Here is a 17,907-nt window from a genome sequence, read left to right as displayed (position 1 = left end):
TCTCACAGCCATCCCTGACAACCCTCCTGGATCCTGTCACAGTTTTCATTTTCCACCTAACCCACTGCACCAGGGGTCCCAGGGAGAAATCAACAAGAAAAATATAAAGTGGGTTTCACAGCTTAGGTTCTGGGCCCGAGTATAAAGTCACCCAAGTCTGGGAAAATCACTGAGATAAAACTGACAGACACAAGAGGGTTTATTTTTTTAGAGTGAACACGAACAAAGTTTATTTAGAAAAACACACAACTTGAAGTGAGCATTAACACTTCTATTGAGAGCCAGGGGTGTGTAGTAGCTAGAGTGCTGGACTAGAATCTTGGAAATCCAATTTCAAATCCCAACTCTGCCATGGAAGCATGCTGGGTGACCTTGGGCCAGACACCCTCTCAGCCTAACCTACCTCACAGGGTTGTTGTGAGAAGAAAATGGAGGAGAATTAAGCCACAATAACCATGTGGCTCAGCTACTTTAACACACGCCACATGGATCTGCCATTGAAGGCAGAAAATCCAGCGGGTACAGAATGCCGCAAGTCAACTACTAGGTCCGGAAAGCACATTAAACACATTCTGCAATTTCTCCACAGCGTACTGATTAATTTTCAGGTGCTGCTTCTAACCCACAAATGATTTTGGGGACCAACCTCCACATCTCTCTATAGGACCAGCTCTCTCGCTACGCTCTGCTGCAACAGCTTCGCTCATCTGAGCCAAGCCAAGGGAGGGGGTGTACAGCGGCTCATGTAGAGGCAGTCTCTTATGGCTCCCACGTGGCAGACTTGCCTGCCTGGTATCATACCACAGCAGATGTCAGAATGGTTTCAGGCAACATATTCAAGGGGAATGATGGTGGAAAGAGTGGTATTTAAAAGCAAGAAACTAACAGAAGCCTGCCACAGCATACCAACCCTGGTCTTTCTGGGAGGTCCCCCCACCCAATTATTACCCAAGGCCAACCCTGCTTAGCCTCTGAGATCTGACCAGAAGGGGCTTGCCTGTGCTACCCGGGTCCCAATTAACCTCATCTGATCCATCTTGAGGGAGGGGTGAAGAATGGGTAAGACAGAATGGTTTAACAAAATTTATTTTATGCAATGTCCTTCCACATCAAAACATTTCTATGGCTCATACACTGTGTGAATTCTTTGATTAAGAGAAATGTTTCCACTGCAACTGAAGCTCTTTTTATTATGCTTTTTTCCTCTGTGTGCATACTTCGATGGGAATTAAATCCCCCACTCTGAGGCTTTTCCCGCAGTCCTGGCATTCATAAGGTTTTCCCTCTGTGTGCATTCTTCGATGGGAATTAAGTCCCCCACTCTGAGCCTTTTCCCACAGTCCTGGCATTCATAAGGTTTTCCCTCTGTGTGCATTCTTTGATAGGAATTAAGGCCCCCACTGTAATTGAAGCTTTTCTGTCATTCCTGGCATTCATAAGGTTTTTCCCCTGTGTGCATTCTTCGATGGGAATTAAAGTGTCCACTCTGACTGAAGCTTTTCCCGCAGTCCTGGCATTTATACGGTTTTTCACCTGTGTGCATTCTTCGATGGGAATTAAGGTCTCCACGGCGACAGAAGCTTTTCCCGCAGTCCTGGCATTTATTTGGTTTTTCCCCTGTGTGCATTCTTCAGTGGGAATTAAGGCTCCCACTGCGACTGAACCTTTTCCCGCAATCCTGGCATTCATAAGGTTTTTCACCTGAGTGCATTCTTCGATGGGAATTAAGGGTTCCACTCTGACTGAAGCTTTTTCCGCAGTCCTGGCATTTATAAGGTTTTTCTCCTGTGTGCATTCTTCGATGGGAATTAAAGTGTCCACTCTGACTGAAGCTTTTCTCGCAGTCCTGGCATTTATACGGTTTTTCACCTGTGTGCATTGTTCGATGGGAATTAAGGTCTCCACGGCAACAGAAGCTTTTCCCGCAGTCGTGGCATTTATTTGGTTTTTCCCGTGTGCATTCTTCGATGGGAATTAAGGTCTCCACTGCAACTGAAGCTTTTTCCACAGTCCTGGCATTCATAAGGTTTTCCCTCTGTGTGCATTCTTTGATAGGAATTAAGGCCCCCACTGTAATTGAAGCTTTTCTGTCATTCCTGGCATTCATAAGGTTTTTCCCCTGTGTGCATTCTTCGATGGGAATTAAAGTGTCCACTCTGACTGAAGCTTTTCCCGCAGTCCTGGCATTTATACGGTTTTTCACCTGTGTGCATGCTTCGATGGGAATTAAGGTCTCCACGGCGACAGAAGCTTTTCCCGCAGTCCTGGCATTCATAAGGTTTTTCACCTGAGTGTATTCTTCGATGGGAATTAAGGGTTCCACTCTGACTGAAGCTTTTCCCGCAGTCCTGGCATTCATAAGGTTTTTCCCCTGTGTGCATTCTTCGATGGGAATTAAGGTCTCCACTGCGACTGAAGCTTTTTCCACAGTCCTGGCATTTATATGGTTTTTCCCCTGTGTGCATTCTTCGGTGGGAATTAAGGCTCCCACTGTGACTGAAGCTTTTCCCGCAATCCTGGCATTTATAAGGTTTTTCCCCTGTGTGCATTCTTCGATGGGAATAAAGGGTTCCACTCTGACGGAAGCTTTTTCCGCAGTCCTGGCATTTATAAGGTTTTTCTCCTGTGTGTATTCTTCGATGGGTATTAAAGTATTCGTTGCGACTGAAGCTTTTTCCGCAGTCCTGGCATTTATAAGGTTTTCCCCCTGTGTGCATTCTTTGATGGTGAATAAGGATTTTTTTGTAACAAAAGCTTTTTCCGCAGTCCTGGCATTTATAAGGTTTTTCACCTGTGTGCATTCTTCGATGGGAATTAAGGCTCCCACTGTGACTGAAGCTTTTCCTGCAATCTTGGCATTCATAAGGTTTTTCCCCTGTGTGCATTCTTCGATGGGAATTGAAGTGTCCACTCTGACTGAAGCTTTTCCCGCAGTCCTGGCATTTATAAGGTTTTTCTCCTGTGTGCATTCTTCGATGGGAATTAAGGTCTCCACGGCGACAGAAGCTTTTCCCGCAGTCCAGGCATTTATTTGGTTTTTCCCCTGTGTGCATTCTTCGATGGGAATTAAGGGTTCCACTCCGAGTGAAGCTTTTCCCGCAGTCCTGGCATTTATATGGTTTTTCCCCTGTGTGCATTCTTCGATGGGAATTAAGGTCTCCACTGCGACTGAAGCTTTTTCCACAGTCCTGGCATTTATATGGTTTTTCCCCTGTGTGCATTCTTCGGTGGGAATTAAGGCTCCCACTCTGCCTGAAGCTTTTTCCGCAGTCCTGGCATTTATAAGGTTTTTCTCCTGTGTGTATTCTTCGATGGGAATTAAAGTATTCGCTGCGACTAAAGCTTTTCCCGCAGTCTTGGCATTCATAAGGTTTTTCACCTGAGTGCATTCTTCGATGGGAATTAAGGCTCCCACTCTGCCTGAAGCTTTTTCCGCAGTCCTGGCATTTATAAGGTTTTTCTCCTGTGTGTATTCTTCGATGGGAATTAAAGTATTCGCTGCGACTGAAGCTTTTTCTGCAGTCCTGGCATTCATAAGGTTTTTCCCCTTTGTGCATTCTTTGATGGGAATTAAAGTTTCCAATTTGACTGAAACTTTTCCCACACTCCATGCATTTGTATTTTTTCTTTGTGTCATGCATTTTCCAGTGTATGCTCATGTTTGATTTTTCAGAAAATTTCCCCCCACTTCTTGTGCCCTCATTTCTATTGTCTTCTATGTACATTTTTTCAAGTAGAGGAATTTCATGAGCATTTTCGCCTTGTAAAAGACCAGAACTAGTCTTTCCTTTAGATGAACATTTTCTCTCCTCCTTCCTTAGGGTATCAGAATTTTCAACCTTCCCTTTCACATCTGAATATGTATCCCCGTTATCACTCACTGGATGCTCAGATGTTTCATTCGCTGACCTCCACATGCCTCCTGCATAAAGATAGAGAAACCTTGTGTGAGGATAGGAAGATTTACAACCCATCTTTATCAGAGTTTCCTCCTTTGCTTTGTGATTATTGTGTTTGCATGGAGGTTAAGAACACAGTCTGTACCTGGTTCTCCTCCTCTTTCTTTATTTCTTCAAAGCTCTGAGCTGGCAAAGCTGGCAGAGGAGCCATTCCTATGCTAATAAGTGTGGCCCAAGACAAGAAAAGAGAATGCACAAGAGAGATTCCCCCCACACTTCTCAAAGTGACTCAGTCATTTTAAGTTTTTCTTTTCCTACCTGGGTAAATTTAGAGTGGGAGTGGTTTGGGTTTGTTCTGGGGAGAACAAGGGCATCTTTTAAGACAGGGACAGCCAGTTTGGCTTTAATGTACCGAGCTGAGGGTCTGAAGATAGGTGCTTTTTTACCTTCTTCACTTTCTCTATGCTCAGGTGTTGTCATCTTATGCTGTTCGGCTGTATGTGTTTTTACTGTGTGTCAATTGCATGGTTTATTTTTTAAGATAAAAAAATTATGTTCCTGAAATCAGAAATCAAATAGGAGGGAATTAGGGGTCTGTCTGGGGCAGTCCTTCCTGCCATGGGTGGGCAGTCAAGCAGGGTAGCGGTGGTAGCTGGTAAGCTGGGGTTAGGGGAATGGAGCTGACTGGAGCTCTCCCACAGGCACCCGGGGCAATTGCCTAGGGCTGCCAGTAGCTGAGGGCAAGACCTGCCAGTCACATTGGATTGCCCCCCCAGCCCCAAGAGTGGCCGCTGTCCATCTGTCTGTCTGTCTGTCTGTTGCAGATTTAACGCTATTGCCTGAAGGTGAAATTAAAAGAAGAAAAACCTTACTCAATATTCAGTCTCTGATATTGAATTATTGCCCCTATATATTTTGCAACAGAAAGGGAATCATAACAATAACACTTTGTAAACTGCCCTGAGTGGGCATTAAGTTGTCCCGAAGGGCGGTATATAAATCGAATGTTGTTGTTGTTGTTATTATTTGTATCCAATGATCACCATGTCACCTGGGCTCTCTTAGTAGGTCGTTCCATATTTTTAAGTAGAGGGTTAATTAAGCGAGCTGTCAATTCATTAAAGATGGGACAGTCTATAACCATGCGTTCAATGGTTTCAAATTTATCATCAATCTTGCATCACCCCTGAAGGGAGAAGCACTCCTGCCCCCCACCAGAGCCCCCTGTTCACCCAGAACTTGTGCGGCATCCGAGTGAGACCTGGTCCAGCCAGGCTGCCCTTGCAACACCATCTGCCACCGCTCTGTCCCACCCCCTTTCTCTCTGCCAGGGTCTCTGTGGAGCAGCCCTTCCCCTGCTAAATCACTTCCGCACATTGTGTGGGGAACTAAATCAGCCTCCGGAGGGGCTGCTTCAGACCACAGGCCATGGGCTGTCAATTGGAAGAGTTTCATCCTGACTAGGGTGGAAAACAGGCTGGGAAAATTTCTGCCGCAAGGGGCTGAATGTTGCAAAGCGACACCATCCTGCAGTTCCCTCTGGAGTCACCTAAAACGCAGCTCTGTGCTTGGGAGAGGAGGCAGGATGTGTCCACGTGAGTTCTGGCTGGACTTGCTGTGGGCCATCATGTCTCTGAGGAAAAGCCCCTGCTTTACTTGGCAGACACAGCATCCCAGGATCAAGGCCTGCCAGGGAGCCGCTGCCTCTGCGAGTGGACGGCACCTGGCACGAGTGATCCGACCGGGGAGGGGGAAGAGGGCTGCTTTCAGGCGTCCAGGATCTACAAGCACCATTTCACCTTCCCCAACCCAGCCAAGCTCTTTCGTGAAGAAGCTCAAGGAGAATAAGGCCACAGAAATCCCTCGGAAAGAAGCAAAAGGAACAGACAATCCTGCGATTCGGTTTCGTTTTCCCAGCCATGTCGGACACTCCTCTCCGCAGGTCCGTGCTTCCTGCTGCACGCCTGATCTCGTTCATGTGAACTGGTGGGGGCTTTGCTACCTGCTCCACACCTGATACAGGCCAGGTAAAGACCAGTGGCTTAACCACCTGCTACGCTCCTGATCACAGATGGGTGAAGGGGAAACGGGCATTGCATCTTGTTCTACACCGTATTACAGATGGGTGAAGGGGGTGGGTATGGCTGCCAGCTCAGTGCCTTATTTCAGTAGGTTGAAGGGAGTTAGTATTGCCATCTGCTCTGCTCCTTATCACACCTGGGGTGAAGGAAAGAAGATCATTACCTCCTGGTCTGCGCCTGATCCCAGCTACTTGCTCCAATCCTAATCCCAACTGGGTTATGGCAGAGGGGCGGGCATTGCCACCTGCTCCTCTCCTAATCCAAGATGACGAAAGTGGGAGTAGGCATTGCCACTTGCTCCACTCCTAATACTAGTTGGATAAGGCAGGGCTGGGCATTGCCACCTGCTCTTATTCTAATACCTGCTGGGAAAACTGGGGGAGGGCATTGCCACCTGCTCCACGCCTGGTCTCAGATGCTACCTGCCCTGCTCCTAATACCTGCTGGTTTAAGGCAGTGGATGAGCATTGCCACCTGCTCTGCTCGTAATACCAACTGGGTTAAGGCAGGGGTGGGCATTGCCACCTGCTCCACCCGTAATATTAGCTGGTTTAAGGTGGGGGTGAGTATTGCCATCTGTTCCGCTCCTAATACCAGCTAGGTGAAAGCGGGGGGCTGGTATTGCCACCTGTTCCCCTCCCGATCCCAGCCTGGCCTTCCTGCCATGGCACGTTTTCTCGAAGGACACGGTGCCTCACCGAGATTTCCCTCTGTGGCATCGCCCTCTGGTGGTGCACCAGCGTATAAAGTCAGCTGTCTGAAACATGCTTACTCAATTATATAGTAGAACTAGAAACAAAGCCTGCTGTGGGGGGGAAATGCAATGGGCTCTAATAAGGGGAGAGTAGGCAGGCAGGCATTCCTTCCTTCTCCGTCACGGATACTGGCCAGTGAAGGAAGGGGGTGTACATAGCCACCTGCTCCACACTTGATCTCAGCAACGTGAACGGGTGGTGGGATTTCCTACCTGCTGCACACCTGATACAGGCTGGGTGAAGGGGGGAAGGCATTGTGATCTATTCCGCTCTTGATCCCAGCTGGGTGAAGGGGAAACGGGCATTGGTTCCTGTTCCATGCCTGATCTCGGTCACGTGAACGTGTAGGGGGCTTTGCTACCTGTTCCACACTTGATACACACCGGGTAAAGGGGGGTGGCATTGCCTTCTGCTCCACTCCTGATTGCAGATGGGTGAAGGGGAAACAGGCATTGCCTCCTGCTCTACACCTGATTACAGATGGGTGAAGGGGGGTGGGTATGGCTGCCTGCCCAGTGCCTTATTTTGGTAGATTGAAGGGAGTATTGCCATCTGCTCCACTCCTTATCCCGGCTGGGTGAAGGGAAGAAGGGCATTACATCCTGGTCTGCACCTGAACCCAGCCAGGTGAAGGTGCAAGGCGGACACTGCCACTTGCTCCACTCCTAATCCCAACCGGGTTATGGCAGGAGGCGGGCATTGCCACCTGCTCCACTCCTAATACCAGCTGTGTTAAGGTGCGGGTGAGCATTGCCACCTGCTCCACTCCTAATACCAACTGTCTTAAGGCAGTGGTGGGCATGACCACCTGCTCAATTACTCATTCCAGTACATTGAAGGGGGTGGGCCTGATCCTAGCTAGGTAAAAGCATGGGGTGGGCATTGCCACTTGCTCCACTTCTGATCCCAAAAGGGTGATGGCTGGGGCAGGCACTGCCACCTGCTACGCCCTTGATCCCAGCAAGGTGTAGGGGGGTGGGCATCGCCATCTTCTCTACTCCTGAGGGGCGGGCATTTCCACTTGCTCTGCTACTAAGACGAACTGGGTAATGGTGGGGTGTGGGCACAGCCACCTGCTCCGCTACTACTGCCACCTGTGTTAAAGCAAAGGATGGGCATTGCCAACTACTCTGCTCCTAATACCAGATGGGTGAAAGAGATGCAGGTATTGCCACTTGCTCTGTGCCGCTTGTTTGTTGAAAATGGCTTAGGGTTGGTTTAAGTAGTTTTGGCTCCTTCAGTCCCTTGTCCTCTGAGTTGTGGGGAGGCAAAAATTAGAGAACACAAAGAGGGTCTGCCCCACGTTCCCACCTCAAAATAAAGAAGGAAATTAGGGAGCTGCCTGGTGCAGTCCTTACTGCCAGGGGTGGTCACCCAGGTGGGATAGCAGTGGTAGCTCGGAAGCTGGGGTTGAGGGAGTGGAGCTGACTGGGGCTCTCCCCTTGGCACCCGGAGCAATGGGACTGCCAGAGGCTGAGGGCAAGACCTGCCCTGTCTCTACCCATTCTTCTATAGAGAGTCTGTTTGCCAGCTGACAGTCTGCAATTCTAATTCTAGCATGATGGTGGCGGTAGAGAGCAATCTCCAGTTGCTTAAGAGATGGAGAGGGGGGGAGAAGCCGGAAAGAGAGGAATTCCACCTTGTGATCTAGTAACTTAAGACCACAATCAACAGAGTGAATCTCATTCCCTGTGGTAAAAGCAGGGACCGGTGGGGTTGGTTTTTACCATATCTGGCACAAACACACAGAAAAAAATGGAGTATGAAATTGGGGGGAATTAACCAAATAATCTGCTGTTGAGAAGGTAATAATGGCCATTTCCATAAGATGAATGCTTTTGGGAACTGGGTTTTATTCCTGCTTGTCCACAGCATCACATTACATTTGTGCGTCTCCCAGAGCTTCCCTTGCTATTCTGCTATCCATCTCAAACCGGCTCTGCTCCAAGTTTTTGGGAAAGATGGTAGTAAAACCAGGATGGCTGCATTTTTGAGTGGAAATTTTGGGTTTTCCAACCCATGTGGCGCTCATTTCCACTGACCGCACAGCAACCATTTCCTCCTCCTGCCACTGGGGGAACTTGTTATTTTTAAAAAATTAGTAACAAAATATTATCTCTATATTCAGTTATTGCCCCTATACATTTTGTCACAGGAAGGGAATTATTTGTATTCAATGATCACCACGTCACCTGGGCTCTCTTATTAGATCGTTCCATATGTTTAACTAGAGGGGTAATTAAGTGAGCCACCAATTCATTAAGGATGGGACAGTCTATGTCCATGTTTTTGATGGTTTCAACTTTATCATCAATCCTGCATCACCTCCGAGCGGAAAAGCACTCCTGCCCCCCACCAGAGCCCCCTGTTCACCCAGAGCTTGTGCGGGATCCGAGTGAGACCTGGTCCAGCCTGGCTGTCCTTGCAACACAATCAGCCACTGCTCTGTCCCACCCCCTTTCTCTCTGCCAGGGTCTCTGTGGAGCAGCCCTTCCCCTGCTAAACCACTTCCGCACATTGTGTGGGGAACTAAATCAGCCTCCGGAGGGGGTGCTGCAGACCACAGGCCATTGGCTGTCAATTGGAAGAGTTTAATCCTGGCTAGGGTGGAAAAGAGGCTGGGAAAATTTCTGCTGCAAGGGGCTGAATGTTGCAAAGCGACACCATCCAGCAGTTCCCTCCGTAATCACCTACAACGCAGCTCTGTGCTGGGGGGTGGAGGCAGGATGTGTCCACGTGAGTTCTGGCTGGAGTTGCTGTGGGCCATCATGTCTCTGAGGAAAAGCCCCTGCTTTGCTTGGCAGACCCGGCATCCCAGGATCAAGGCCTGCCACCTCCAAATAAAGGACTTGCCAGGGAGCCGCTGCCTCACCGAGTGGACAGCACCTGGCACAAGTGATCCGACCGGGGAGGGGGAAGAGGCCTGCTTTCAGGCGTCCAGGATCTACAAGCACCATTTCACCATCCCCAACCCAGCCAAGCTCTTGGTGAAGAAGCTCAAAGAGAAAAAGGCCACAGAAATCCCTCGGAAGGAAGCAAAAGGAACAGACAATCCCGCAACAAGTTAAAATGGATACCTGCCAATCCCCCCTCTTCATCAGAGATCTGGAGAAAGGGCTCTTCTTCTCCTTCCAGCCTGGAAATGAGGTCAGGTTTGGAAACCTCAGGCCCTTTTTTGAGGAGAAAGAAAGAGAGACAAGATTGTGACTCTTCTGTGTGTTCATAAACTGGGCAATTCCATGCTGGGATGCCAGCCCCTCCAGAAATACCCAACAGACAAGGATTTGGGGATTGTGGTACGGAGCCATATCTGGCATTGGCAGTTCTGTGCCAGCTGAGAACTCAGTCAGGGGCAGAGAAGCCAGCCAAGTTCCCTCCACAGACAAAACTCAACCAGGGTAAGGCAAGGCCCAGCGGGGGGGGGGGGGCCCTGCTTAGACACTCCCACCCTTCATATCCAGCCCCCTTGGCACCTCCTCTGATGCCCTCTCTTGTAGTCCAGGCACAGAGATGCCAGATGGGGGGGCTCCTTCTCCACAACCCCTCCCACAGAGAGTGGCAGAAATCAGCCCCTGGGCCCAGGGCAGACAGCCTGACCACGTCCTCCCTCAATCAGGAGTTGCTTACAGTCCCTCCTCACAGCCAGAAGGAGGCAGCCCAGGGGAAAGGGACCCTCACCCAGAGAGGCCACGTTCCCAAAATTCTCCAGCATGACTTCCTTGTACAGGGCTCTCTGCGCTGGGCTCAGCAGGCTCCACTCCCCCTTGGAGAAATGCACAGCCACCTCTTCGAAGGACACCCGGCCCTGGAAGAAGGAGAAGAGAATTTCATTATATCTCTGGAAAGGTGGTCCATAAGAAAGAAAACCCCAATGGCTAGTGTGACGTAGTGGTCAGAGTGAAGGCCTAGGACCTGAGGGGACTGAGTTCGGATTCCCTCTGTGCCATGGAAGCTTGCCCAGAGGCGCTGGGACTATCAAAGTCTTTCAGCCTAACCTACCTCACAAGACTGTTGTTGAGAGGGTTAAGTGGAGGAGAACAGTTTGAAAAGCTGTGTTGGGTCCCCAACCATTGAAAAATGGGGGATGTTATTTAAAAACTAGCAACAAAGCCCATTGTGGGAAAAAATACAACGGGCTCTAGAAATGGGAGGACAGATAGGCAGGCATTCCCTCCCCCTCCGACACTGATCCTGGCCGGTAAAGGAGAGGGGTGGGAATTGCCACCTGCTCCACGCCTGCTCTTGGCCACGTGAAGGAGGGTGGGCTTTGCTACCACCTCCACGCTTGATACAGCCTGAGTAAAGTGGGGCAGGCATTGCTTCCTGCTCCATGCCTGCTCCCAGCTGGGTAAAGGGGGGGCAAGCATTGCTGCCTGCTCCACTCCTGATTCAAGCTGGGTGAAGGGGCAACAGGGATTGCCTTCTGCTCCACTCCTGATCTCGGTCACGTGAATGGGTGGGGGGCTTTGCTACCTGCTCCATGCCTGATATTACCAGGTAGAGAGGAGTGGCAGTGCCACGTGCTCTGCTCCTGATCGCAGACAGGTGATGGGGAAAAAGGCATTGCCTTCTGCTCCACTTCTGATTACAGATGGGTGAAGGGTGTGGGTATGGCCACCTGCTCAGTGCCTTATTCCAGTAGGTTGAAGGGAATGAGTATTGCCACCTGCTCGGCTCCTTATCTCGGCTGCCTGAAGGGAAGAAGGGCATTGCCTCCTGGTCTGCGCCTGATGCCAGCCAGGTGAAGGTGCAGGGTTGGCATTGTCACCTGCTCCGCTCCTAATTTCAGCTGGGTTAAGGCTGGGGTGGGCATTGCCACCTGCTCCACTCCTGATCCCAGCTGGTGGAAATGGGAATGGGCCTTGCCATCTGCTCGGCTCCTAATACCAGCTGTGTTAAGGCAGGTGGGGTGAGCACTGCCACCTGCTCTACGCCTAATACAAGCTGGCTTAAGGCGGTGGGCATGACCACCTGCTCAGTGACTTATTCCTGTAGATTAAATGGGGTGGGCATTGCCACCTTCTCCGCTCTTTATCCTGGCTGGGAAGGGAAGAAGGATATTGCCTCCTGCTCTGCGCCTGATCCTAGCCAGGTAAAAAGATGGGGTGTGCATTGCCACCTGCTCCACTCCTGATCCCAATGGGATGATGGCCAGGGCAGGCACTGCCACCTGCTCCTCTCCTGATGCCAGGAATATGTAGAGGGCAGGCATTACCATCTGCTCTGCTCCTGACCCCATCTGAGTGAAGGGGGTGGGCATTTCCACTTGCTCTGCTACTAATACCAACTGGGTCATGGGCACTGTCACCAGCTCTGTTTCTAATACCAGTTGGGTAAGGTGGGGGGCATATATTGCCAACTTATCTGTTCCTGATCCCAGCTGGCTGAAGAGAGGTGGCCGTTGCCACCAGCTGCGCTCCTAATACCAGTTGGGTGAAGGCAGAGAATGGCATTTCCACCTGTTCCACTCCTGATCCCAGATGGCTGAAGGGGGGGGCATACATTGCCACCTACTCTGCTCTTAACACCAGCTGCGTTAAGGTGGGGGTCGGCATTGCTACTTGTTCCGCTCCTAATATTAGGTGGGTTAATGTGGGGTGTGGGAAGTACCGGGTGCGGGCATTGCCACCTGTCGAGCACCTTATACCAGCTCGGTTAAGGTGTGTGTGCACGGGTGGGCATTACAATCTGTTCTGCTTCTAATATTAGCCGGGTTAAGGCAGGGGTGGGAATTGCAGGGAGTGAGCATTGGCACCTGCTCTGCTTCTAATACCAGCTGGGTAAGGCTAGGGCCGGGCAATGCCACCTGCTCTGCTCCTGAGCCTAGCTGGCTGGGGTGGGCATTGCTACTCACAGAAGAAACTACACCAGGATCCATTATGATGTTTTGTGTTTTTGGACTGGTTTGCGTATATGCAAGACTCCAGGCATGTTTCAGGACAAGAAGGATTTTAAGTCCAAATGGAGGGCAATCCTCAATAAATCTTTCATGGACTTCATACCTTTATTGGTAGACACAACACAACAAGAAGTAGAGTCAACTGAGGCAGAGAGAGAGAATATCTCCTCTTCCCTTAAGGGCAGCCATACCGAAAAAGAATTTAAAGCCAAACTACGGGAATTAGACAGAGACATCAAGACTTTTGAGAACAAGATCAAAGAGGTGAAGCTCAATAAATATCACAGGGACTGCCAAGATTATGAGGCAGGCACAGTATATGATTGGAAGGAGAAATCAAGCAGTAAAGGTACCAGGAAGAAAAAGGTTTCCTGGTCTAGGAACTACACCTCTGAATACGAGACTTCCGACCCTTCGGAACCAGAACAGTCGTGGGATGAGGGGCCTTCGGGCAGGCCGTTTAAAAGACGTATGATAACTTATGAAAGTAGGAACCGTTTTTTAGGCAAGGGTCTCAAACCACAGAGACAGAACAAGAGGTAGGATTGGTCTTCCATTTATCCACCAGACCCATATCTAGGTATGAGAAACAACTGTTAAACAAAGGCTTGGGCTTTGTGCCCACCCCCAGATAGGAAGCCTTTAAAACTCAGGTGGACCCGTTCAAGTTAATCAGACTCTTGACATTAAGATTGCACTTTGGTGATAATGCTGTATCTACTAGTACTACTACAAAATTCTGCGTTAAATTGTCGTTTATTCCTTTTGTTCATGATGCTAGTATCCTTACCTTTGAACGAATAGTCAAGCGAGATATCAGAAGAGCAGAACAATCTGCCGGTCAAAAATGGAATAATTTGAGTAGCGAAGAAAGGAGAGCCATCAAAGACCTGACGTCAGACGGGGAAATCATTTTTAAGCCCGCTGACAAGGGAGGCGGGATAGTTATTTTACATACGAAGGATTACCTCTGGGAGGTATCCCGCCAACTCAATGATGACACATCGAGCTGTCTCCCCATTCGTCAGGATCCCACCAATCACATTATGAATATTATCAAGGTGACGGTAGAGGAGGCTTTTGCACTAGGGGTCATCTCTGCAGATGTCAGTAAAGTTTTGATAAATCCTAACTCACGTGTCCCTTGTTTCTATATCCTACCAAAAATTCACAAAAGGGGTTCCTCCCCCCATCCCCACGTAACCCCATTGTATCTGGAAGTAATTCAGTTTGGGAGCCACGGCCCAGTTTGTGGACCATTAATTACAGCCCATGGTCCTTAGCATGGACACATATATTAAGGACTCAGGAGATTTCACTAAACTAGTGGAGGGCAAATGGTTACCTCCTGGTGCTATGATGCTAACCATGGATGTAACGGCCCTATACACATCCATTCCACATGGTGACATTAGAAACAGGGTGGAGTTAGCGTTACGTCAGGGAGATCTTGGGAATGATTTGGTGATGTTTCTTTTGTCTCCTGTAGACATTTTCATTGAAAAGAATTACTTTGAGTTCCAGCAAGGATTGTTAAGAGACACTGGCACCTGGTGTGCCATTTACCTGGGTGTTTGGACCCACCATCGGTAGGTTTTCGCCGCACAGCCAATTGGAAAGATAGGTTGGTCCGTTCCCGCTTTGTCAAGATCAGCACTACAGAATCTGGCCCCAAAGGGCACTTCCAGTGCGGGAGGCGCAATGTGTGTAATTTGGTGGCCACGAGGGCGACCTTCAGGGTCTCCTCATCGGGTGGAGAGAGAGCTTTAAATCATTTCTCCACCTGCAGCACCAGTGGGGTAGCGTGTACCATTGAATGCAGCTGCCCACGCATTTATGTCGGAAGCACAAGCAGGCAGATTAAAGTGCGCATACAAGAGCACATCTCTAGGACAAAGAACACATGTTTGGATGCACCCCTCACAAAACATTTTGTGGACCATCATAACACAGAAAGACAATTTAGATTCTTGGTTCTACAGGTCATCAAAACGGAGAGATTCAGGGACTTTAATAAGGAACTGATGAGAAGGGAGGCGTACTGGACCTTGGAGCTTTTGGTCTGAATACGCTCATCCACTATTCGGGGTTTGTGCAGTAACATCATTTTAAGCTATAATTTGGGAATTGTACCTGTGTAAGTCATTGGAGCTGTGTAAACGAGAACATGTAGCTTTAAGATGTTATCTCACGATTTATGTTAAATCCTCGGCTTATAGAGGGTTCCCGCGCCAGCTTTTGACCAAGCATGAGATGCGGTCGTGAAAATGGTCAGCTGGAATTGAGTGAGTGAACACATACTGAGTATCATGTTCTATAAAGGTGGTAGATAGGGGATATTATGTTTTTGATATTCATTTGTTTTCAGCCCGCTTCTGTGGGGATCCTCAGTCTAGCAATTTCCACCATAAAAGAAACCACACCAGGACTAATTTATGGGGGTTTGTGTTTATGGACTGAGTAATTTGTAATTGGAAGAGGGAGATCATCCTCATGGTTTGTTTTCATCCCGCAGTTGTGGGGACCACCATCTGAGTAATTTCCACCACAAAGGAAACCACAGCAGTGGTTGTGTTTATGGACTGGTTAATCTGTAATCGGAGGAGAGTTCTATCTATCCTTACAGTTCCGTTGCGTGCCAAATACAGGCACATTTTGTGTTTAAAGATCACAGCATCTTGACTTCGTGTTTTTACACCTGATAAAAAATAGTGGTTGAATTGGTTTACTTTTCTATACGGGGACGTTTGTCTTTTTTGGCTGCTCCTAATACCAGCTGGGTTAAGGCATTGGATGGGCGTTGCCACCTCCTCCTCTCCTAATACCAGCTGGGTTACGGTGGGGGTGAGCATTGCCACCTGCTCCACTCCTAATATTAGCTCAGTTATGGTGGGGGTGAGTATTGCCACCTGTTCCGCTACTAATACCAGCTGGGTAAAAGCGGAGGGCTTGTATTGCCACCTGTTTCCCTCCCAATCCCGACCTGGCCTTCCATGGTGCCTTGCCTGGGCTTCTCTCTGTGGCAGTGCCCCCTGGTGGTGCACCAGGGTATAAAGTGAGTTGTCTGAAACACGCTTACTCAATTATATAGTAGGCTAGGAATCTTCTTACTATATAATTGAGTAAGGGTATTCAAGGTGACTGACTTCATACCCTGGTGCAGCACCAGAGGGCGCTGCCATGGAGGGAAGCCTAGGCAAGGCACCAGGTCCCTCCAGAAAATGTGCCATGGCGGGAAGCCCAGGCTGGGAGCAGGAGGGGAGCAGGTGGCAATGCCCACCCCCTACCCAGCTGATATGAGGAGCAGGTTGTAATGCCCATTGTCTGCCTTCACCCAGCTGGTATGAGGAGGAGCAGAGCAGGGGGAAGTCTCTTGGGGACATCTTAAGGCCTGCAGTCTCCCTTGGGGACATCTCGGGGGCCCTCATTTTGCAGGTGGGCTATAAGCCTTGTGGAGAAACGGCCAGAGATGTCCATGAAGAGGAGCAAATCCCTTGCGAAGGGAAATTCAGGACAACACATGGCATGAACCGCCCCCCCCCCACTTACCTGAGCTGGCTGCATGGCTGGTCTTTTCCCTTCACCACACTGAGGAGACAGCGGAGAAACAGCCGAGGGGGGCTTTCTTTGGCCACCTGGGAGGGAGAGAAGGAAAGATGGAGGGCAACGCTTTTTGCTGCATTCAAATTTCTTTGCCCTTCAGCAGAGCTCTCTCTGGGGCATCTAAGGGGTTTTCCACAAGGGGGACAAGCTTTGCTGCTGGCGGAAGAGCCCAGACAAGGCAGTGGCCATGGGGCTTCCACAGGGCGGGGTTCCTGTATCTCCTCTGCCCCATCTTCCATTAATGTTCACCGCCCCCTAACCCTTCCATGCCCGCCTCGCTTGTTTTAAAAGCTGGGGACTGGCATAACTATATTGGCTTAGTGACATGGAACAAGTTCCTTGAATTCCCAGCTTTGCCTGTTTTAATCTCCAGCCCCACCGGGCTGTTGTGAAAACTACAAGGAAAGACATCTCTCTGCCATGAAAGGGGCCAGAGATGCGCTTTTTAAAAATGCAAACTGGGAATTCTCAGAACCGGACAGTTACATCGTTATAAGAACAGTCCGTTGCTATTTTTTAAAAAATCCCCTCCGGCTTTTGCAGGCAAGGAAACGGCCGCCACGGAGGCGGGTGGGGGGGATCCAAACTTCCCCGTCCTCAAGATAGAAACCGAGTTTGGCAAGGCAGGGAGACGGATCAGGTCTTCCATCCGCCACTGGCCGGTGCCCCCCAATCCCCCCACCCGGGCTGAATTCTGCTCCGGCGCCTTCGGGCTTTGCAGCAAGGAGGAAAGTGCAGGATGGTGGTGCAGAGGGGGGGGGGAAGGAAGCCCAAAGGACCCGCTGTCCTGCCCGCCTCTCCTTGGGGCAAAGGGGGGGGCTGTTCTTCTCCCCCGCCCCCCCCCCCGTATCCCTCCACGCCGTTCTAACTCACCCAGCGCGCCTGGGGCGTAGCAGAGGCTGCCCTAGGAATGAGGAAGGCCTGGAGGGAGGGGGCCTGGCAGGAATTGACCTCACCAGCGCCCCCCCCCTCCCGTCTGCACGTCTGCGAATCGGGGCTCTCTCGCTATAACTCGCTGGTCGGCTGGAACCCCCCCCCCCCCCCGCCTTGCCCTGCTGCTGCGCGCCCCTCCGGCTTCTCCATGCAGGGGCCTCCGGGCTTTGCACCAAGGAGGAAACTCAAGGATGGTGGGGAGGCGGAGGCGGGGGAGAGGAAGCCCAAAGGACCCGCTGTGCAGCCCGCCTCTCCTCTCCCTCTGCCCCCAACGCGGTTTCAACTCACCAGTCGTGCCTGGGGCGGAGCAGAGGCTGCCCTGGGAATGCCAAAGGGGCCACCTGCCTCTGGAGGGAGGGAGGGGGCAAAGCAGGAAGTGACCTCTCCAGCGTCCCCCCCCAATCCGACTGCACCTCTAGGAGTCGGGACTCTCTCGCTTTAACCCCGTGGTCGACGGACGCACAAACGCGCTCAGCCTCCAGCCTTCCCCAGCTCTGTGCTCCAGGAGAGGCTGGACTGGGGGGCCCAGGAGGAGCCCCCCCCCTCCCGCACTCCTCTGGCTTCTCTTAGAGCGGAACTACAAGTGACAAAAGGCACAGGCTGGACACTTGCCAGCTTCCCTCAAGTTTGGATGGGAAATGTAGGCGTCCTTTTCTTGCAGCTTGGCTCTCTGACTGCTCTCCAACCGACTTTTCAACTGTCACTCCTCCCACATTCCGCCAAGCTGCCTACATTTC

The 17,907-nt window shown here is 50.4% G+C and overlaps 1 pseudogene; it reads right to left on the bottom strand.

Annotated features, from left to right (window-relative positions):
* Positions 1-1,070: 1,070 nt before the first annotated feature.
* Positions 1,071-16,342, bottom strand: LOC129329112 (zinc finger protein 420-like; annotated as a pseudogene).
* Positions 16,343-17,907: the final 1,565 nt, after the last annotated feature.

Source organism: Eublepharis macularius, chromosome 4, assembly GCF_028583425.1.
Source record: "Eublepharis macularius isolate TG4126 chromosome 4, MPM_Emac_v1.0, whole genome shotgun sequence".
Taxonomy (NCBI): domain Eukaryota; kingdom Metazoa; phylum Chordata; class Lepidosauria; order Squamata; family Eublepharidae; genus Eublepharis; species Eublepharis macularius.
Note: the sequence above shows the minus strand (reverse complement) of the source record. Positions and strands in the feature narration are given on the sequence as shown.